We start from the raw sequence: 23233 nt of genomic DNA on the forward strand, positions 1-23233 counted from the left end.
CTCAACTTGATAGAGCTAAATTGCTTTAAAAGCTAGAGCACGTAATCTAATGATTAGGAAATTAGAAGTTAATGGGAAACTTGTGCAAAATGTATTCTACGTGAATTAATGAATTTATTCAGCAAGCTGGGACAACTTTGGCTCTAGAAAAGGAGCTGACAAAGGTTGGTAGGAAGTCAAATGTAGTAAGCAGGAGCTGGAAGAGTCTTGACTCTCAGCCGAGATGGTTTTCCACTTGCTGTTGCAAAAATCTGGTGTACAAGCAAAGAAGGCAAAATCTGTGAGGACTGGAGAGAAGGTTTAGCAAAGTCCCATATCTCTAAAAAATTCGAACAGGACAAGAGGAAATGGCCTCAAGTTGCGCCAGCAGAGGTTTAGATTGGATATGAGGAAAAACTTCTTCACCGAAAGGGTTGTCAGAAACTGGAGGAGGCTGCCCAGGGAGGTGGTGGAGTCACCATCCCTGGAGGTATTTAAAAGACGTGTGGATGAGGCACTTGGGGACGTGGTTTAGTGGTGGACTTGGCAGTGTTAGGTTAACGGTTGGACTTGATGATCTTAAAGGCCTTTTCCAACCTAAACGATTCTGTGATTCTATGATAAACCCCTCACCACCAAGAAACAGGCACCTCCCAAACTCAATAAGGCATCTGAGTACCTTCTTCATACGTCTCAGTGGGACAAAGTACCTTCTTCACCCACCTCAGCCGTTCTTGGCTGGCAGTGCCCCTGCCCGTAGAGGGGGGTGCCCGGTGGGTGAGGTCGTTCCAGCATCTCTTCCAGAGCCTCCAATATGCAGATCGTAACTTTAAAATAAAAAGGGCAATAACACTTGCCAAGCATGAAAGACTTTTCTAGCTAGTGAATATTTCTCCTTTCCTTCTTTCCATATTTCATTTCAGGAAAAACCGTGTCGATTTTTCAGGCAGTCCTACCTATGGTAACGGCGTCAGCTCAATAACTGGGGGAGCTGGTGCTCTACCTTTGCTAAAGGAGGTGGATTCCAGCTTTCCGTCGGAGTCTGCCTTGCCTGAGCTTGCTGGTGTGAGATCAGCATTTGGCTTCCCGTGCTACCAAGGGATGATGGCGATACCTCCGTCAGCTCTGAAACTGAGCCTGCGAGAGACCGCCGGGCTGGCAGGAGTGGGAAAAGGAAACCTGCCTCTCTCGGGCAAGGCAGGGTTGTTTTTTTCTGTATTCTTGAAGTCTTTGCTCCCTGCTCCCTTTTCTTTCTTGGCTCTTTTAATAGGTGGAGCAATAAGCCTGGTTTAGACTTGGAGACAACCAGGAAAAAAAGAATATTAACACTGACGAGGAGAGCCCTCTTCTTCCTTAATGCTCTTCTCCGAGGAAGCAGTAATAATATTTACTTGATAGGGGCTTGTGTGCTGGGAAACTGCTCCTTTTGATTTCTAGATGCTTCAGGTGAAAGCTCTAGCTAGCTCTTCAGGGAGTGGCACATAGTTTCTTCAGGTGTGTACTGAAGGACTTTTAACATGTTGCCCAGCATTTTCAGATGGGTAATTAAAAATGCCGTGTTACAATTTAAACGTCCACCCTAGATATGTTGTATGCCTGCTGGTCTTCAGCACTAAAATGAGTTTGTTCCCTTTTCTTGCTTTTTTTTTGTTGTTGTTAATGTACAGAGAGGCAAGCTTTTCCCTTCCCTTTCTACCTGCTCCTGTCCTGCATGGGGGTGACTTCTGCAGATCTGTTCAGTTTTCCGCAAGAGGCTGAGGTTTTTCCAGCTGCTGCTCCTCTCCCGCTGGCTTCAGAGGAGCAAGGTTTGCTGGTAGAGCTGCACCAGCGCGCTGTACGGGGGGGGCTTTCACGGCATCGTGGGGTTAATCCCAGATCACACTCTCGATGAACGTGGTTGTGCCAGCAGAACTTCCCAATGTTGTGCTATTTCCCTAAATCTTCCAAATTATTACCTCCTCACATGTCGTGTTTTCCCTCTTCAAAATACATTTTGTTTTTCTCATTCTCCAATGAATGTCTTCGTGCTTCTACTCGAAGACCTTCATTGGGACTGACTGCGTTTCTGCAAATACATCTAAATTTCGCATGTGTATCGCATCGCTGGGGTTAGAGAACGCGGCAGCCCCGGGCTCCAGCTGAAGAGGGGTAGGAGATGGGGGTACAGCACGAAGCAAGAGAGTATGGTGAGGAATCTGACACAGCTTCCATTACATTTACGCCTTGCACCTTCTCACACACTCAAGTTAAGTGACGGATCCACGTGAAACTAGTTTTCTTTTGTGTTAGTACTTGTCTGAATGATTTCTCTTAACTTCTGACCATTTTTGAATGGTGAAGGGGGGCGGTGATGTGTGTGTGTGGGCAGACGGATAGCCTCCATCTCTGTGCAGCTCATCACAGCTTCTTTCTGCAGTAGCAGCATCCAGTTATTATGAACGTAATTGTTTTGACTTCTGGTCAAGAAAAAACAGAAAAAGGACCACCCCCACCCCCCCAAAGGGTGATTCTACTGAGTGTCTGTGTGGCAGCACAATACAAGAAGGTATTGATGGTGTTGCAGCTAAAGAAAGATCCCACCGACAAGGTTAATGGGAGGTGGGTACAGTACTTCTGTCTCTTTAGCAGCTAGAGACGAACAAAAAGGTGAACTTTCCGACAATCCCCCGGCATTAAAGGTTGCTGCAATACTGTCCTCCTGCTAAATCGAGGTGGTGCCTGGAAACCCTCATGTATTCAGCACACGCAGCGGTGTTGGACACGTACGTGGAACCTTTAGTATTTGCTAAGCAGAGCTTATTGACTTCCTTGGCCGTACAAGTGTAAAGATATAAAAATGTTCTAAAACTTGGACTTGAAGCAAATTTAGCTATCAAACCGGCTCCGCTAAATGAAATAGTAATGGCAAAGGCATCGAGATTCGAGGTGTAAAAGCAGTGGAAAGAAGGATCGTTGATCCTGTGGTTGATGCTGAGCCTGGCGTTGCTGGCAAGGCGTGCTTTTCGTAAAATTGCTGAAGGGTGGAGGAAGACTTGGGGGAGGTGGTTTTCTGCCCCATTTGCTTGGACCCAGATTATTTTCTGCTTCTTTCTCGCCACAAAAGGAATCATTTGTTTAATTTTACGAAATGTTACTGAAGCTGTTGGAACTGAAACTGCAGCCCACGTCTTCTTGATAAATGACTGTGTGTATTCCTGGAAGGAAGTTAAAATGGGGCTGTGTTATATTTGGTACCTCCCGAAGAACTGAGGCTACTCTGAGTACAGAATGTGCTCAAAGAGAGACTAATTTGCCACTGCAGAGCTTGATGTGATGAGATTTGTCAAGTCGTCGTTTCTGCTGGAATTCACTTATGCCTTCCTTTCTCTCCTAGAGATGTTTGCTTATATATTTTAGAGTTATTATGTCTTTGAATTCAGGGACCGTAAGGGCAAGTCAAAAAGCCTAAAAAACGGAGTTAACTTCCAAGCAATGAATATGCTTACTGTAAGGTGTTCAAGGAATGTGTGGACGTGGCACTGAGGGACATGGTTTAGTGGGCATGGTGGGGTTGGGTTGATGGTTGGACTTGATGATCTTACAGGTCTTTTCCAACCTCTGTGATTCTGTGAAGGTGGAGATACAGAAGTCAAGTACCCGTGCAACAGGTGGAAATATTACTGAGCTGTTTCCCTGGGTGCGCTCACGCTCTTGGTAGCAAGTGTTGGGATTATCTGGCCGTTTGAGCATCAGCAGGGTGGTTTTTGACGTCTCTCCAAGGATGCCATCTCAGATGGTATGGTGGTGGTTTCCTGCAGCTGACGATTCTGGGAACTTCAGTAAAAACGAAGATTTATCTTTTTTTTTTAAATCCCTGTTCATTTCTGATTTCATGCTGTTTCCTTTGCCGGGCTTGAAGGGCCTTTTGGTGTAATGCTGCAGGGAAAGGTGGGATGGATTGGCACTCCCAAAAAAACTCTCAGTTGTTTTACTGGATTGAATGTTTTCTGTGTCCTGTCTTCTCCCTGAGACTGTTTTTTGAGTGAATATAAACTAATACTGGATCAGTGGTTAGCGGCAATGAAAAAATATTTAATGTAAACCTTTTGATACTTGGTTGATTAAAATAAACAACTGTTACAAGGAGCACTGGTCCTGGTTTGGGAACAGTAGGTTTTCTGTTCCTCCGTATAATGCATAAAGCATGTGGAGCTGCTTGAGAGCTTTTTCTGTGTGCTGTACTTTATTTTGAGGTATTTCGTTTCCAGTTCTCTGAGCTTTTGTGTCAGCTGGGAAGGGAGGGTGTAGGAGTAACGTGTAAAACTTTGGTTGGCCTCTTTAGTCCCAAATCCTGACAAATAGCTGGTTAACAAGTATTTAAATGAAAGCTTGAACTTTATTTTCTCCCTTTTGAAAGCTGAGAAGACTCTAGTTCTCATTTCATCCGCTCCTGATGCTGTTTGTTTCTAGTTTCTACGCGATTCTTCAGCAGAGTGTAGGCAAAGCACAGTTGATGTAGACTTTGTGCAAGACGCGCCAGGTGAGCATTCCACCCGAACTCACTGAGCTGTAGCGTATAGCTGCGGAAAGATTGCGTGTCTCGATTTGAAGGGGCAAATGTTGAATTTCTGCTGTCTTTCTCCCTATGTCTATGGTGATGGAAAAATGTATCCTTGGGATTTTTAGGGGAAGGCAAATCGAGATATTTATTTGTAGGAGAGGTGCAGTAAATATGCATATCTATCCATTTAACAACGGCGGGTAGGAAACATGAGTTGCAGACCATTCACATCATGACGTCTTTTTTGCAATTGCTGGTCTTGTAGCCAGCTCCCATATCCCTTCCCTCTCCTTCTCTTATCCTGCATCTCCATCGCGCCTCCTTTTTTGACTGCATTTCTTACACGTACCCACTCCTTTTGCTCTGGTGGAGATAAAGACCACTCTTTGCTAGAAAGAGCCGTGTTTTCTGTCCGACAGGTTTGCCCACGGAGCCTTACGAGTCTCTCTCTTTCTCTCTGTTGGTTGCTGCTACAGAGCTGTGGAATGCTGTGAAGACTCACTGTCCTGCAGCCGTAGGCAGACTGCTCTCCGGATTATCTCCACCCGAAGGAAGCTTGTATCCAAGAGGTATCAATTCATGTTTTATGTGTGCCCTTCAATTGTAGCGCTTGAGTTTAGATACTCCTCCAAACACCTTTTTCCCTACTCCCTCCACAGACAGAAAAGCTTTGGATGCCATGAAGGTTGCAAGTGTTGATTAAAAAGTGTTGGTGTTTGGTATGAGTTGGACCCTTGTTTATATTAAATGAACTTTGGTACAGAATTGCATTACGTTTTAAAATAAGCAAGTAATTTCTGGGTCAAGAAATGCCTAAGCTGAAACTCCAGCAACACTGTGTGTCTAGCGTATTTTATTGTGTTGATTTATAAAGTTAATAAATCTAAGGTAATTAGCAGGCTGGAGTAGAACACACAGAAGGTATGTGCTGCTCCTATAAAGAATTGTGAGACTTGAGGTTTTTTTCAGTGTTTATTGGTCTAATATCTTCTTAGTAAATAATTTATTTTTGGTTTATATTAAAAAGAAGGCAAAAAGTACAGCTTGTGTTCGCTAGCTGGGTCAAAATCAGTGGGTGGGCAAAGGCATGATTCCTGGTGTAAATGTCTGTCATTTGCCTGTAGACAGGCAAATTATTTTCTAGTAGTTTATGCTGCAGCCTTTCATAAAAGGAAGCTAGAAACAATTTTTAAAATACAGCTTTGCAGTGTAACGTGGTCTGTATATCGGTTGGAGCAGGTTCTATCTTAACTATTTATTTTTGTATATGGTGCCTAGCATTACGTGACCTGAACAGGTCAAGCCCTCTAAGCATTTACATATAAGAAAATCAAATACGTTATAATAGTAGTGTAACATGATACACAGCTAGCTATTAAATACGAACGTACCACTGCAGGAAATCCCTGTGCTGCACATGCTTATGGGTTGGAAAGCACGCTGGGCAAATGTCACTGTACGCCTGCCTTGTGCTTAAATTTTCCCCGAGGTATTCACACTCGGTTGTTGCTGCAGAGAAGACGCTGGGATAGCTGAAGTGTCAGTCTGACCCAATCCAGCTGTTCTTGTGCAGGAGTGTGGAAAAAACAGGCTGACTCTTTTTTTTTGGTTTTTTTTCTTTTTCCTTTTATATGTTTTGCTTCTTGCTTAGTAACATGAACTTTAAATGTCAGCTGCCAGGATACCCACTGAGTGTTCTGCTCCCACTCAAGTCAGATTTGCTGAAAACCAGATGCAGACAGACAACAACAGTGCTGACGGGTGCTCGCTGCTCTTGGATCCACTGCAGTGCACCGGGATTGAACACTTAGGCGTGCTGTCACCCTTATCCTCCTAATATTTTAGCACGCAGAAGCACTCCAGCCCTGCTTTGGGAAAAACCTGCCCTGATTAGATGCCTGCTCTTTGGGTACGGACAAAATCAGGCTGCTGTTTCTTCCTCATCCCATCCTCAGCAACTCAACCCGTCTTAGGCGGGATGGGACAGAAAGTGCCAAGCATTTCAGAAAAGCTTTGCTTCTGCTTCCTCCTTGCTTGTGCCAATCTTGAAGCAGCAGCGCTGGGCTCCTTTCCATCTCCCTCTTCCCCTTTTTGTTGAATATCATGCTAGAAAAAAGGATAAAGAAAAAAAAAAAAAGACCTTTATGCTGCTCCTGTCCCCTTTTTCTGCTCACTGCCCTCCATATCTCCAACTTGAAGTAACAGACACAGTTGGGGCTACGCTGCTTTTTCTGGGCCTGAGAAACAGAGGTCCGGGGCAGCAGAAGGGAGAGAGGCAAAGCCAAGGGTGTGCGTTGGATGGGTTGTGAGGTGGGGAGAAGGCGGAGGTGGGGGCTGAGTTGCTCAGATTGGAGAAGTGGGACTGGCATTGATGGAAGATCTGGAAGACAAGACGGTTTTTCAAATGAAAATACATTGTTAAGTGCTGGCTTTGCATGAGAAAGCTTCTGGTCCAAGGGGCTCCTGGTCCAATTCAGCTCCAGATTAAGAAACTTAATTTTAAGCTTTGTGTGCGCTGGGTGTCTGAGCTCCCAGCCTGGTCCCTGGAGATCTAAAGAGTGGAGTTGATGGAGCCTGGGGAGATTTGGCTGACTAGCTGCTGGTTGTCCTCTTCAAGTGGATCAGGGTTGCTCTCCAGGCTGTGATTTCCCTGCTTGGGATCTCCACCAGCCACATCAGACATGTACTTTTCAGGTGTCTTTATCTTGGATTGAACCTCCCCCTTTTAGACTCACGATGGTAAACAGTGTTCAGAAATCAAAAGGCGGAAGAAACTGAGTTAAACTCTTGAATGTGTGTATGCCCGACCTCTTAACTTAGTTTACTTAGGTTAGGTTATTTCCTGCTCGGGAAGTACCCCACTCCCCTGAATCCAAAGTGGAATTCCAGCCATTAAATAGTTAATTCCTGTGTGTGTGTAAAATCCGTGTGTATCTAAAAATACCTCTCTTATCTCTGTAATTGTTTGGTTTGGTGTAAATATTTTTAAATGTGCTTTTACATTAGGCTGGTTTTTATACAGTGTGTGTGCGTGGAATTTGGCGTGTGGTTAATGGGCCTGGACTTTATACCTTTGCTCCATTCACCTCAACGTTTCTGAACTCATCTGGAAGATTTCTGATCTTTAGTCTCCTGACTGTTTATACCAGTTTGGTGGGGTCCATTTGGTGGTCTTCACTGGGCTGGGAATGCACCAAATCCAGAGCTGCCTTGCCAAGCAGGTGATGGATACTTCTCTGCTGCTGGGGCATGGGTGTCTATCTCACTTAGTGATTTTCTTCTCTATTGCATGAGCAAATCCTTTGTTCACAGATCTTAAGTTTTCTTGAATTGCCAGCTCTGTTTTGGAGAATGAATTTCCTTGTAGAGATCATATCATAGGGAAGGTGATTTCTGTTAAGCCAAGTTATGCACTGCGTCCAGCTCTGGGGTCCTCAGCACAGGGAAGACGTGGACCAGTGGGAGCGGGTCCAGAGGAGGGTCACGAAGATGATCAGAGGGCTGGAAGACCTCTGCTGTGAGGACAGGCTGAGAGGGTTGGGGTTGTTCAGCCTGGAGAAGGGAAGGCTCCGGGGAGACCTCACTGCGGCCTTTCAGTACTTAAAGGGGGCTTGTAAGGAAGACAGAGATTTTTCACCAAGGTCTGTAGATACAGGACAATGGGCAACAGTTTTAAACTGAAGGAGGGGAGGTTTAGATTGGACATAAGGAAGAAATGTTTTACGACGAGGGAGGTGAGACACTGGCACAGGTTGCCCAGAGGGGTTGTGGATGTTCCATTGTTGGAAGTGTTCAAGGTGAGGTTGGACGGGGCTTTGAGCAACTCGGTCTAGTGGAAGGTGTCCCTGCCCATGGCAGGGGGTTGGACTAGGTGATCTTCTTCAAAGACGGTTGGACTTGATGATCTTACAGGTCTTCTTATGGTTGGACTTGATGATCTTACAGGTCTTTTCCAACCTTAGTGATTCTGTGATTCTGTGAAAGGTGCCTTCCAACCCAAACCATTCTGTGATTCTCTGTAGGTCCCAGGATCCTATGGGACATCATACGATTATTTGAGTGAAAGGAGATCCCAGTCCCTTGTTCCTGGTGGAGTCTAATGATGGTGATGCCAAGGACAGTGGTTCATGTTCCCTTCTTTCCTTTGGGTCATGTTTAGAGGAGGGAAATACATCATATTAGAACATTAACAGTGTTTTAAAATGTAGCCTTTTACCTCGTCTGGACATGTTGTGGGTTTTTAGCGTGTTTATTTCCATGTGCTCCATGACACAGCTGTGTCTATGAACATGCCTCTGAGTTAGGAGCACACTGCTCATCTGCACGACTGTATCTACGCTGCAGTAGTCTGTAAGTGGATGGAGCCTCGGGAATATTGCCTGCTGCTTCAGAGCTTTTTAATTTGGAGGTATTTCGGTCTTACCTTCTAAGAGCTGAAGCTAGTAGCTGGCGAGAGAACGGCTGAGAGTCTTAGCTTGAGGTTGCTGGTTTTCTGATTCAGATGGTGAGCTTGAGGGAAGAAGCAGCTTCCTGCTGTCTGTGGGGTGTGTGGGTTTGGTTGTGAGGGCAGGTCAGAGGATCGGTGTTTTCCGCCATACCACACCATCAAATCAGTGCTGAGTGCGTGACATACTTGGGCATTTCCTAAGGATGCTCTTGCAGGAGCGGGAACAGCTGCCTCAAGAGCAGAACCCTCCAACGTGTTTCTTCTGCTCTTGTTGCTTTTGGTTTTGCCCAGCAACCTCTTGCCGTGTATTGGAAGAAGCGGGAAAGTGGACACTCTTGGTCTGTAGTGGAGAAGGTAGGTACTCTTCTTTCTCTGAACCTACAACTCCTTCATCTTTACACACAGTCTAAGAGTCATGGAGCAGCATGTATGTACCTCAACTGAGACTGTTCCAAGTCCCACAAGGTGTTGGATTTTGGTTGGATTCCTTTTCTTCCCTCTCTTCCGTGCCAGTCACAAATATTACAGGGTTTGGAAAACTTTGGATCTGTAATTACTTTGCCCATCCTTGCTTCATGGGCATTTTCACTTTCTGAGTAGTTTTTTGCTCCTTTATAAACGCTACTGCAATGTTGGATGTATCAGTGAAAGGAAACCCCCTCCGTGATGTACCTAAATGCACTGTAACATACCACGTACGGAAACTTCTTCCCTGCATAAGGTGATGAATTCATAAAGATCAGTGACCCAGCATTTCATCCGAAGTAGCACTTGTGCGAATGCTTCTCTTGGTCAGTTCTACTCCCTTTCAAAAATCCTCTTTTAATGTTTTTGCCTCAGCATATCGTGGCGGTCAGAGTCACCGGCTAATCACGCGCACGAACTGTGATGGTGGGTTCCCAAGCTGGGCTGTGTGTCACTTCCCCATACCCACTGCAGCTCTCCAGATGAAACCTGTGGTGTCCTTTGCCTGTCTGAGGTGCGTGATGGATGCTGTGCCACAGGGATGCATTGTAATCGAGTGTCAGGATGGGAACATCAGCCTGAACATCCCACGATGATTAGTTTGGGGCGTAGAGGAACTATTTTATTGACAAAGCGGCTTCGTGATTCTTTATGGCTGAATACTGCTGATGTGCAGTAATTGTTAGAGGAGTGAGACATCGTTAGGAAGATGACGCTTCCCGTAATAAGGAAAAAAAAAAAATCAACTGCCAAAAACTGATTGAAAAACAAAGGAAGGTTTTAATAAGATTTATGGACATAAGCAGCAGAGAGGATCTCTGTCACCAGACTTTTCAATATGCTCTGGACTGACTTTCTACTTTTGATCTATAAGCTTATGTGGCATATTGAAGTGTGCCGTCAATATTGCCCTGAGGTACGTGGAGAGCGCACCAAAATACTTTTTGTCTGTCTGTGCAGCCAGAAAGATGCAGTTAGAGTCTCGTTTCTTTCTCTGAGTCTAGGATGTGAGTCGTATCTGCATCTCTTCTTAAAAAAATATGTATGTATCTTGAAAGCTTTCTGGCCTTGGCTTCTTTTTGGACTGAGTTTTACCACGTGGGTATCTTTTCGTAGCCCTGTGATAGCTGCTTCTCTTAGAGGCCAGGCTGATGTGCAGCAGACTTGCAAAGTGGAAGTCCCGATTGGCCGCTGCGCGGAGAGCAACGTGGATTTCAGAAACACCACAAAAATGGAGGTCTGTGTTTCCTGACGAGGGGAAGAAACAAAACCCTAACGAGAACTCTGCAAACGGCTCATCGAAACGAGTGCAGCACGCTACAGAGAAGCTGCTGACGGTCCTTGCCAGGTGGGCAATGGTAGGAGATCTACTTGAGGAATGATTTTCTATTCCTCCTGAAGAAGTGCAACAGCACACTCAGTTCTTGCAGTCTCTGCGGCTGAGATGAGATTATAGGGAAACATCCAGTATGTTCCCTACACCTTTCTGTAGCGCCTTCCCGCAGGGTTCGCTCCACATTTCTGCTCTGACAAAAGCCGTGCTGGAAGCAGTGGCCGTTCTTTCAGATGTATAATTTACCACCTCTTCCCGGTGTGCCAGCCTTGTTTGTATTGATAAATGAATGTTCTCTGTGTACAGCCTGCAGATAATTCTGCTCGTCGAGTACAATGCTGCTAAATATACCTGTTTCCGATTAAGTGCATTTGAATTTGTGAGTTTGGTTAATAAGCTACACCTTTCACAGATTCTTTTGTTAACTCATAAAAGCTGCGTGTTCTGATTTATAGTGCCAAAAGGGGTAAACTGACATTAAAAGCATTAATTAGTCTTGGTTGGCTGCACAAAGAATAGAGCTGGTGTGAGCCAGCTTTTGATTTAGCCCTTTGTGGGCCTTTGATTTTTGCCTAAGCTTGTTAAAGGGTCTGTATCTCTGGCTTTCTCATGCTAGATTGTATAATTAGAGTTTAGTGTGAAATACAGTGATTGGGCTTGAAGAGCAAGAGCCCTGTACAATTATAAGCAATAAAGTCAAAAAGCAATTGACCAGAACTTTACATATATTTTAATAGAGAAATGTCGTTTTCAACATGTGGATGCGATGATTTGGTATTGTTAGATTTGCAGTAACGATATCCAGAGGATTTGTTGTAAGCTGTGGGCACCCACGGTAAACCTCAGAAAGGATGTGTTTTCAAGAGCCTTGGATTTGCCTTTTGTGTGGTACTTCAGCAGCACGTCAACGTAATGGAAGTTTTGTAAACTGCATCGCAGGTAGCACTGATGTTTTTTCTTTTCCCCTATGTTGTCACCCATTTCATACAGGCTAATAGGAGAAAAAACCCCAGCCCTTGGAGCATTGCCTGGTTTTCTACTTGGAATTCTTACATTATAGCATTTATGACCGTATTTCAGTATATGGTAGCTTCTGTAGTACCCAATTCTAGCCATCTATTCTCCACACAAAACTTTGAAACGTAATTGAAATGCAAATTGTAGGCTAAGTTTTTATTTTAAATAGAACTTCCATAATTATGCTTGACTACAAGAAAAAGAATACCATTGGTATAATTATGATAATTGCCTCTGGTTTGTTTGTGAATTAAGATTTCCCTCTGTCCGTATAAAGTTTCCTTCTGTCTTAGATATTATCACATTAACTGCTCTATAAAAGGGATGTTGGACTGGGTTTCCATCCAAACTTGCTAATGCTTGTGATTAAAGAGCCAACCGTTGCCCAGTGTGGTACCTCCAATACTGCCTTCATTTCCTTTCTACCATTGCATGTATTTATTATAACAGTTGGCTGTGGGCACGTGTGATGTTGCTAACAGTGACCCACTGTAGAAATGTTTTTTAAGCATGCAAATATCCAGCTGATCCAGAAGATTTTGAGTCCTTAGGTGAGGGAGAATGGTGGAATACAGCTGACACTCGTCGGCTTGACAAAAAGCCTTTGGTTTCCTGAATATTTTATATGCGTATAATGACATTCTGATGTCTTCTGTTGTAATTTGAGTGCTCCCTCAGCAAGTTTGCAGACCACACCAAGTTGGGGGGGAGTGTTGATCTGCTGGAGGGTCGGAAGGCTCTGCAGAGGGATCTGGACAGGCTGGATCGATGGGCCCAGGCCAACTGGATGAGGTTCGACAAGGCCAAGTGCCGGGTCCTGCACTTGGGTCACAACAACCCCACACAACGCTACAGGCTTGGGGACGAGTGGCTGGAAAGCTGCCCGGTGGAAAAGGACCTGGGGGTGTCGGTCGACAGCCGGCTGAAGATGAGCCAGCAGTGTGCCCAGGTGGCCAAGAAGGCCACCGCCATCCTGGCCTGTATCAGAAATGGTGTGGCCAGCGGGAGTAGGGAGGGGATCGTGCCCCTGTACTCGGCGCTGGTGAGGCCGCACCTCGAATCCTGTGTTCAGTTTTGGGCCCCTCCCTACAAGAAGGACCTTGAGGTGCTGGAGCGTGTCCAGAGAAGGGCGACGGAGCTGGTGAGGGGTCTGGAGCACAAGTCTGATGAGGAGCGGCTGAGGGAGCTGGGGGTGTTCAGTCTGGAGAAGAGGAGGCTGAGGGGAGACCTCATCGCTCTCTACAACTGCCTGAAAGGGGGTTGTGGGGAGGTGGGTGTTGGTCTCTTCTCCCAAGTGACGAGTGACAGGACAAGAGGAAACGGCCTCAAGTTGCATCAGGGGAGGTTCAGGCTGGATATTAGGAAAAAGTTCTTTCCTGAGAGAGTGGTGAAGCACTGGCAGAGGCTGCCCAGGGAGGTGGTGGAGTCACCGTCACTGGAGGTGTTCAAGGAATGTGTGGACGTGGCGCTGCGGGACATGGTTTAGTGGGCATGGTGGGGTTGGGTTGATGGTTGGACTTGATGATCTTACAGGTCTTTTCCAACCTTAGTGAATCTGTGATTCTGTGAAGTTGTCTGCCATTCTCTGTAGGCCAGGTCAAGGTTTGGCAGCTTTGAAAGCATAATAGCGTATGCTTTTCCCTCCTCTCACCATTAATTATGTCAGTAGAAACCCAACAGCAACTGGAGACCTTCTCTGCAGGTAGGTGTTAATGATGGCTTTATTAGAGGGTATCGCGGGCTGCTGCTGGAGGGAGCCTCCTGGCTTCTGCTGGGGTTAGGACACAGCGAGAGCTGTCATCTCTCGCTAGATGCCCTTGTGCTCCGCTCCTAAACCTATGGTGCACCATTCAAAACCTGTCCACGTGCCACCTTTTGGCTCCATGGCCAAAAGATACCGGGCTACGGACTAGTGCCTGCCCACGCTTTGCTGTCGAGGTGCTGCCTTTTTCCAGCCCCATGGAAAATTCCCTTCTGTTTTAAATAACCGACTTTCGGTAAGTGGAGGCGGAAAGGGACCTCTGTTTTTTGGCATTTTAGCGAAGTTGTAAGGCAATGCTAGGATGGGTTTGGGGATTTTTTTATCATCTTCGTCTTGTTCAGAGTCCTTGCTTGAATCCGTTTATGAATGGAAATGGAAATGAAAATAGAGAGCCATTGCAAAGAATTGTGAGTAGCACTCTGGCTGGTCCAATAAAGGGTTGGGGTTAGAACCTGTATTATTTGTTAAATGACAAATTAGGATTGCTTTTCCTTTTTATTTTTTTGATGAGTTGTAATCAGACAGCTGCAGAAATCGTTAAAACCCTGAACATTTAACCAAGTGTCAAATTTTGGGTACCCAGTACTAACTCACGGGTTTCCAGGTTCTTTATGGAGATAATATGCCAAAGCAGACAATGCGTGCGGGTCCCCAGAAACCCTGCGTTGCCCTGTCCTCTGCAGCAGGACGATGGTTTGCACCTCTCGCTGAGCCTCACGATGAGAGCTGGTACTACAGCTTGCCACTTGTCCTTGGGTGGGATTTTTGTGTTGGCTCAGAGGTGGATGCCAAAAGAAGCATTTTCCGAAGCAGCTGTTGCAATTAAAAAGCGTGGCCTGCCCAAGTACATACCTGTGTTAGTGCTGGCAAGTGCGTGTGCTGCTTCAGCACCAAATTAGGCTTTATTCCTGAAGGATTTTTGTGAGCAGTTGCCTGCTGAGTCTCATCCTCTCGCTCATTATCATCATTGTTCCCTCTTGCTCGGGCTTTTTCTTTCATAATGTAAACAATTTCTAATGGTTCCTTCCTTCTCTGCTATCAAATAATGGCAAAAGAGAAAATTAGTAATAGCTGAAGACTTATTTTTCATGAGGCAGGCTGAGTTTTATAATAAAAACGATTGCTCCTCGCCTGCTCAGTTAGACATTAAGGATAATTTGTCTTCTCTGCAATATTTGCTTTTCGGAAAGAGTTTAAAGCATATGCTTCTGCTTCAGCTATTAAGTTTGCTCATGGTTATTAGTGTAAGACAAGGCATGTGATACGCTATCGGGATTGTCCAGGAGAAATTTCCCCTGTCCTGGGAAGCTCGTAATCTAGAATAGAAGAGGTGAACGAGGAATTTGGGCTCATTTATTGGAGTTTGGGGAAAAGCCAGTCTTTAACAGGAATGGGGGAGTGCGGTAAGTCAGAAGAGGACTGTGCAGGCAGGGCAGGTAGAGGACGTGGGCAGAAGAGCAGCGAGGAGGTTCTAGGACTGAGTCTTGGCAGGAAGATGCTTTTATTTTCATGAGCCTTGTAAACATCGCTAACCTAATTTCCTCAAAGAAATGACAGAGCTAGGTGGTAGGGAAAGCAGAGCAATTCTGCAGGGAGTTTAGATTTCAATTCTTTTAGAATCAGGAGTTTGACTTAAAACAATAATTAGGATTTAACCATTTCTTTTAAAACCCGATATCCTAGGGAAATTGGGCTTATGCCTTACGCTCTCTGTGTGAGCATTGCCATTCTGCAAACTTTGGAAGTCTGATAAGGGAAGGAAAAGTCTCGGAGATGATTAAATTCTTCTAGGTCTCATGAAAATACTGCAAGTTAAAGGAAGAAGACTTTTTGTAAGTGGGTAAAGTGGCAATGTGAATTCCCACGCAAGGCACCAGAAAATCTTCCGTGATCTGATAAATGTCCAGTCATGGGCGAAGCTTTGTTTTGAGTTTCTACTTGACCAAAGTCAACTGACGTGAGAAACAACCCCATGGGAAACCAATGTTCAAGGAGCTCCTTGTTTTCTGTTTTCTTTGGGGTTTTTTTGTGTGTCATTGAAGCAATTTGTCATACATCTCAAGCTTTTTTCTCTAGGGGAAAAAGGTCGAAGAATATTTTGAGTGTTGAGGTAAGATTCTGAGAGTTAGGAGCGGGGTAGTTGCACATTATTTCAGGAGTGTTACATCTATTCAAAATACACTCTCCAAGAAACCTTAAAATAGGTATTTACTCGTTCCTTTCCTGCAAAAACCCAAACTGAGACCTGCTGCTGCTTGGCAATTTGTCCACTTGTCTTCAGGAACGGGTAGTGGAAACAGAATTTCCAGAATTGTGTTTAATGGGTTTAATTAGACTGGTGAAGGGATTAGGGAGGACTGGAGGCAGGATTAGGAAGCTGTTGTAACAGGTCGTAGACAACCTCGAGAGAAGGGAACTCTCTCTGCCTTGCTTTCCTTCCGGTTGGGGTTTATTTACTATTCCTAACAGCAACACAGAGAGATCTAAAATGACAAATATCTTTAGCAGCAGGGAGATATTTAAGAGCTGGTTTTTCCCTCACTTACCTGTCAGTTTGTTTAGGCTCCCAAGTTTGTTTCTCCTGCTGCAGTTGATAACATCGTTAGCGCTTGAAGCAGGGTGAAGAATGCAGCTCCGGTGCAGTCGCTGTTGATACTCCTTCCTGGAGAAGCAGCAAAATGCTTCGGGCCCGAGCTCAGGTTCTGACAGGTAAAAACATTTCTATTTGCTTGAAAGAGCTGTATGCCCTTCTCTCTTCCCCGAACGCATCGGAGTCCTTGGGGCAGTGAGTTGCCGGCGTCCGCCTTGTTTGGCGGACAGATTTTTGGGTAAGAATGAAAGCCTTTGAGCTTCTATTTTGTTTTTAGCTCTCAGTCAGCATATCCTTAGGAATAAGTCCAGCATATTGAGACCAGCGGTGCACAGGGCATCGTACTGTGTGCCGGTACAGCCAGGAAAGTGTGAGCCCATCATCTCTTTACAGCCACAGCCTGAGGATGGTTATTCACAGCTACCACGAACGTTTCGGTCTTTGACTTGCCGTCATTTGTTTTCCTTCCCCACTTGAAGGAAGTGGTTCTTTCCAGTATGAGAAGCATTAAATTGACTCAACTACTTTGTTTGCTGAAGTAGCACTTTGAAGTGAATCTTTGAAGTTTCTTGTATGATCTGGGTTTCAATTAGATCACTTTTACCCAGCAGTCTCAGAGCTGGGATTTTATTTGGGAGAATCTCCCTAGCTATTTCAGCTCCAACAAGTATAAGCAGCCCTTCCTTCAATTTTAAGGCTATTACCTGCTCAGGTAGTGCAGTAATTGAGGGAGTGGAATCATACTGATGTCTAATAAAAATAAGTTCAAGCTACAGTGGAATCGATGCAAGTACAGGAGGAGAGACCCTCTTTCTTGAAAACTTTATATAAAAAGTCCATTCTGTCCTTCTTCCAGAGATCTCTGTTTAGATTGCTGTTTTCAAGTTGAGATGCTGAATTACATAATAATGCCAGGTATACAGCTGTTTTTTTTAAATATATATTTTAATATAAGAGGAAGGAGGGAAGGAGAAGGGACCTTTTAGTTCTGCCGTTTTGATCCTAACTCGCACGGTTTTCAACATTCACTTTTCATACTTGACTTGTGCTTGAGCATGCAGATGTTATGGGGTCACCCGTGGTATCAGCAGAATCTCTCTGGTCAGCTTTTCGAAGCATGTCTCTAGCGTTAAGTCTCAAACTGGAAAGGTAATCCCCTCTGGAGTCTTGACCTACTCTCAAAATTACTTTCTCCTGCTCTTTTGAGCCTTTGGGTTCTATTCCAGTGTTTTTTTCCTCTTCATCAAGACAGCTTGCTTAATTGCTGTGACTGCTAGGCAGAAATCTTACTCTCCCGTCTTACAGACCTCCTTTTCTTCAGTTCCTTCTTAATAAAGTAGTTTCTGGAACAGGGCCAGGCCCTTAGCCCAAAGTATCTTCTAGCTTTCATATCACACGAGGAACAGCACAGCCAGATTTCTGTCCTAATCCCTCTTCCCAAAGACAAAGACGTCGGCACTGTCTAGACATTGGTGTTTGAAAGATTTTATTCGCTTTTTCCCATGTGTTAATTCAAGGCTGAGGGTTCCCTCTTTCATCCCACATAATAGTCCCCAAAGCCTCCCAATCTACCATCGCTTGGTGGATGAAATCCCGCCTACAATTTGGGATGGAAACGTACGATTTGGGACTAGGTGGTCTGTGCCCCTTTGGAGCAGAGTCAATGAAACAAGATGTGGTGAGTTCTGGCTAGTGGCCCTCGTGGTGTGTGGACGAAGCGTTTGTCATTTGAAAGATCTTTTTTTTTTTTTTCCCCCCCTTCATATCAAATGCTGTGTTCAGTCATAAGATATTACACAACAGCTGCCAGCTGTTCTTAACCTTTTATACTTCTTTTATGGCTTCCTTAATGCAACAGCCTTTCCTTGGGTCAACGTTGTACAGCCTTTCGGTGGAGGAGCAGATCCTTATAAGCTACAAATTTTGAGTAGGAAAAGCTAACAACTTAGCTGGTCTCCTGGTCCTTTGAAATTTTCCTTCTACTGATGGCAGGTTTTGACCTTTTTTTTCTTTGGAAGTGTTCTGCTGAGAAGTTTAGCTAATGAAAGATCGTTAGGATCCTATTTACCCTTGGATGTGGTCTAGTTATGTAATGAAGAGGAGGTCAGGTACAAAAACGTTGGGAAAACTGAAGACAAATTGTTAGGGGAGCAAAAGTTGCCTTAAGAACATTATCACAAATTCTTCTTGCCCAATGTTCTCCCTCATTTTGTAGATGGGTTCCTTACGCATGTTTATTTTCCATTTTTTATGTTAAAGTGTGGAAATAACGGTCTCCACTTCAACCAAAACAGCCGATGGATTCTCTTGCAGATGTGAAAGGCTTTTCCCAGTGTGTAAACCTCCTCAAGGAAGCATGCGTTGGATCCAGGAAGGTGCTGGCCATGCTCATCCCCACACCGAGACCCATGGCTGGCATGAATCTGCAAATAAGTGAGATGCTGCTCTGAGAAGAAGAAATGTAAATAGGTGAATTAGAAGTTTAAAGGCTGCAGTTAGATGTAGTATAAATGTAAATGGGAGAAAACCCAAACAACCTTGAGGCCGTCTTCCTTGGCACTTCAGTGCGCGCCTTTCGCCTGTCTGTCAGTCTTTCTGGATGTCACAGCTGGGGACAAGGAGAAATGTTGCGTTTTGTGTCTTGTATACAGCTGAGTGTGCAATTTCTAGTTAAAAATAAAAGACAGCTTAATGTCAAGATTGCAAGTTCAAAAAGCCTAACAGGGCTGTGCATCACTAACTGCACTTTCATTTGGTTCTGTATGTATGTGGGTCTTTATCAGCAATATTTCTGTCCAGGTTTCTCTCTCTCTCAAAACACCATTCGTTTTCTGAACGGTGCCTTGGTCTGAAGGCTAGGGCACTCTTGGGGGAATTGATTTCTTATACCTTTAGCCACCTAAAAGTGAAGCACCTAGTTTCTTTTCTAGGCTCTTCTCATAGTTCACGGGGACACATAGATCACAGAATGACAGGGGTTGGAAGGGACCTCTGGAGATCATCTAGTCCAACCCCCCGCCAGAGCAGGTTCACCCAGAGCAGGTTGCACAGGAATGTGTCCAGGTGAGTTTGGAATACCTCCAGAGAAGGAGACTCCACAACCTCTCTGGGCAGCCTGTTCCAGTGCTCTGCCGCCCTCAAAGGAAAGAAGTTCCTCCTCATGTTTAGGTGGAACTTCCTATGACCAAGTCTGTGCCCGTTACCTCTCGTCCTGTCACTGGGCACCACTGAAAAAAGACTGGCCCCATCCTCCTGGCACCCACCCCTGAAGTATTGATAAGCATTGAGAAGATCCCCCCTCAGCCTTCTCTTCTCCAGACTAGAAAGACCCAAGCCCCTCAGCCTTTCCTCATGAGAAAGATGTTCCAGTCCCCTAATGGTCTTCGTAGCCCTTTGCTGTACCCTCTCCAGCAGCTCCCTGTCCTTCTTGAACCGGGGAGCCCAGAACTGGACACAGTCCTCCAGATGCGGCCTCAGCAGGGCAGAGCAGTGGGGGAGGATAACCTCCCTCGCCCTGCTAGCCACACTCTTCGTGATGCACCCCAGGATGCCACTGGCCACCTTGGCCCCAAGGGCACCTTGCTGGCTCATGGTCATCCTGTTGTCCCGCAGGACTCCCAGGTCCCTTTCCACAGAGCTGCTCTCCAGCAGGTCAGCCCCTGACCTGCACTGATGCCTGGGGTTATTCCGCCCCGGCTGCAGTGCCCTGCACTTGCCTTTCTGGAATTTCATAAGGTTCCTCTCTGCCCAACTCTCCAGCCTGTCCAGGTCACGCTGAGTGGCATCTGCAGCAAACGGTCATCCCACCTGCTAGAGACAGTTGTGTTAAAATTGAGTGAATTTGCCTTTGAAGTTTCTTCCAGTTGATGATGGAGGACATCTGGACCACTAACGTAGCGTAGATACCAAAAATTTCAATGGAGATAGTTAGGGAAGATAAGCGGTACCCTGCGAGTCTTGCCTGCGTTGGTGGCTACTATTGGATATACACATGTGCTTATAGAAGATATTTAATGAAAATTAGTCCTCTTTCTAAGAACGTAAACCAACTATTGTAGATCAAATGATCTATCTAGGGATTGTACGTTGGCTTCGAACCTGGTTCGGGTGGCCAGTATCCTGTTTCTCTTTTCTTAAAGGGGGCACTGAGAGGACTTAGATCTTGCTCAAGGAAGGAAAGCTGATCATAAAAATCACTTCGGTGCACTATCCTCCAAAAGCTGTACAGGACAGATCTATTGCCATAGCGTAAGCTGCAGTCTTGTTTCTGAAGGGACTTCAAAATAAGCACTTTGGAAACGATCATGGCAGCACTCCACGTTTGCAAAGATGCTATTGAATTGTCTATGGGCAGGTCAGGTTTGAAAGGTATTTCTTCAGAAAAATACCTGGAAAAGAAGTGAAAAATTTGCTATTCATCACAAATTAACAATAAAACGGTTTGTTGATGGATGGTTGTTTCACAGGTACTGTGTGAGGATTATTTTTGTCAGTTCATTAAAGGTTTTGATGGGGATTTACGAGCTGATAGCTTTGGTTGCTCTGGTGGGCTTGGTTTTGGGTTACTAAATATTTTGCATTTAATGTTCAAATAATGTGGGATTTCAGAATCGGTAGCCAATTCTCTTGTTGATTTAAAACGGATTATAAGCAGAAGGCTTACAGACTATGGAAAGTAATTGAGTGTAATGATGTGTCGGAAGACCACTGCAGCTTATTTGCCATCGCTTGCTTCCTTTGATGCCTTCCCTCCATTTAGCGGTCTCTCCGGCTGGATTGAGAACGCTGGCGTGTCACCGGAGCATCCTTGGACTCCCTTCCCCCAGCTGCCGGCGCGGAGGAATGGCGAGTTCTTCTCGTCAGCAAGCCTGCTCGTTGCCTTCCAGAGCGTCTCGCTGTAATTCAGTTATGAATCATTGCTTTATTTGTCATGTCAAGCTCCAGCAGGACGGTTTAAAGTGCTTTTAGTCGGCAGTAATTTGCGGCACCATGCCAAACCGTTCCGTTGTTGTCAGAGCCGGCGGTGGCTGCAGCTGATACGATGATAAAACGCGTCCTGACTGCAGATTATTGCCGCGGTGGCGGGAAGGCTGTTCATTTTTACATGTGGCAGGCAATAAGAGCTAATTAACAAGCGTATGAATTTGTTGGGTTTATCCCTGGGGATTACAGAGTGGGTGTAGGTATTCAAAACTGTTAATGTATATATTTTACTGTCTTTTATGTTTTTAAAAATTCATTTTCCTGAGTGTTATTTTACGCTGAAAGTGTATCAGCAGAATATGGGTCTTTGTGGTGCAATCAGAATATTGTCTACACAAGAGGAAATGTGGATTAAATTTTCCACCTCAAACAGGAATACAACTTGCTTTAAGGGGAAAAAAATTCCTTTTTGCTACCTTAAAATAATTTGTTGGGGGAAAAAAAATTACTTTTTTTTCTCTGAAGGTTTTGTGTCTGCAGGATCCCAGCTGAATGCTGTGTAGGAATCAGCTGGTGCTAATGTTGATTTAAAAAAAAAATATTGCTTGGCCAAAGGAGGTTATCAGTCAAATATTGTTTCGAGAAACTGTTCTGACGTGCTGCCTTTAATGCCTCACCGAGGGGTGTAGCTGGGCAACAGTAGCAGTAGTGTGGGCAACAGTAAAATCATTACTTTTCTCCTGATCATTTAACTAAATCGATTCATAGTAGGAATATCTGTGTTGGTAAAATGAGAGGCAAAAATGATCCACACACATATGTTCTTGTTATCATCCCCCAGCTCCAGACCGCGCCGCCGATGCAAGGAGAGCGTTGCAGGATGCCTTGCGGCTCTGCCTTCGACTATACGTCTTTTTTAAAGAGGTCCTCCGCCTTTCTGCTGCTTTGATTCTGCTTTTTCCTTTGAAAGCCAGACACGGAGCTGAACCTTCAGTACTCATTATCGTTGTCATCTTTTGTGTCCATCTCTATTTTTTTTGTCAATCCCACCTGTGAAATAGGTGTGGTTTTAAAAAAAGAAAACCCAAATGCCAGGTTTATGATCTGATTTTTGTATCACTCTGCCGTGGCTCGCAAATGAGCGCGGCCTCAGAACGGGCACAGACGGGTTTACTGGTTCTTAAATGTTTTTGCAGGATGATAAATTTAAAGCAGGGGGAATTGGAATGTAAAGGTGATGCTTCTGAGAAAGGGTGTCTCACATCTGGAAGAATTGGTTGTGTTTTGCTGGAGCTGAGCTACAGGCAACTTGATGAGAACCAAATCGGAGCTTCAAATGTTGCTGTCCTCTCATGTTAGCTTTTTGCCGGTAACACAACCCGATCAAAATAACAAACCGAAGCACCTCATGTTCAGTATTTATACTTGGGACTACTCGGTATGGGATGATGTTACGCAGTCGGTTTTTCTGCGTGGCTGTTTTCCTGCCTCCCAAAGTTGACTATGATGGGAGCTCGGGGCGTTGCCATCTCATGCTGAAGAGTAAGGCACGGCTATGGAAACCTTCAGACTTAGTACCTTCTTTTATATACGTATCTATATATACACACACACATATATATATATGAAGCAATGGGCCTTTTCTTGGTTCGGGTTAGGGTGCTGCCCAGACTAACGGAGCAGTCACATCTGAAGGGGGCAAACCTGCTCTTGGAGGTCCCCTTCCTGTCCTCCGTTCCTCCCCAAGCTCTTCAAGGCAACGACAGGTTTCGTGCAGTGACAGATTTAATGCAGAAATGCTGTTAATTTCTGAAAAAATGAAGTGTGGCACTCAATGCATTTTTTTTTTTATCAGTCCTTCATCTGGCCGTTTGATTTTTATTGCGTGGATACAAAAATTGCAGCATTCAATGAAAGATTCAAGAAGCCCCATCACAAGCGATTTTGGAATAGCCTGCTTCTAGGAGATCCTTTTAATACATTTTATTTGATACTTCAGATTTTTCACCTTTAAAACATGTGCGTGTGTGTGTCTGTGAATTGATTTTAAACCTCATATCTCTTCTTGAATCACACTAAGCGTTCGCCCACAGTGTTTAGTAGTGAGTGTTGCAAACTTGGAGTCAACCGCAATTGAATTTTACTTTGTTCTCTTATCCCTTGTTCCTGTAGAATAC

General features: G+C 44.9%; 1 protein-coding gene across 2 annotated transcripts in view; it reads left to right on the forward strand.

The window, feature by feature from the left end:
- Nucleotides 1–23233, forward strand: part of FAM168A (family with sequence similarity 168 member A) — a 213707-nt gene that overhangs the window by 49996 nt on the left and 140478 nt on the right. For both annotated transcript variants that reach the window (XM_059817214.1, XM_059817219.1), the window contains exon 2: nucleotides 4996–5088. The gene's annotated coding sequence lies outside the window, so the exon portion shown is untranslated. The remainder of the gene's footprint in view (nucleotides 1–4995; nucleotides 5089–23233) is intronic.

Source organism: Gavia stellata, chromosome 1 (genome assembly GCF_030936135.1).
Source record: "Gavia stellata isolate bGavSte3 chromosome 1, bGavSte3.hap2, whole genome shotgun sequence".
NCBI lineage: Eukaryota > Metazoa > Chordata > Aves > Gaviiformes > Gaviidae > Gavia > Gavia stellata.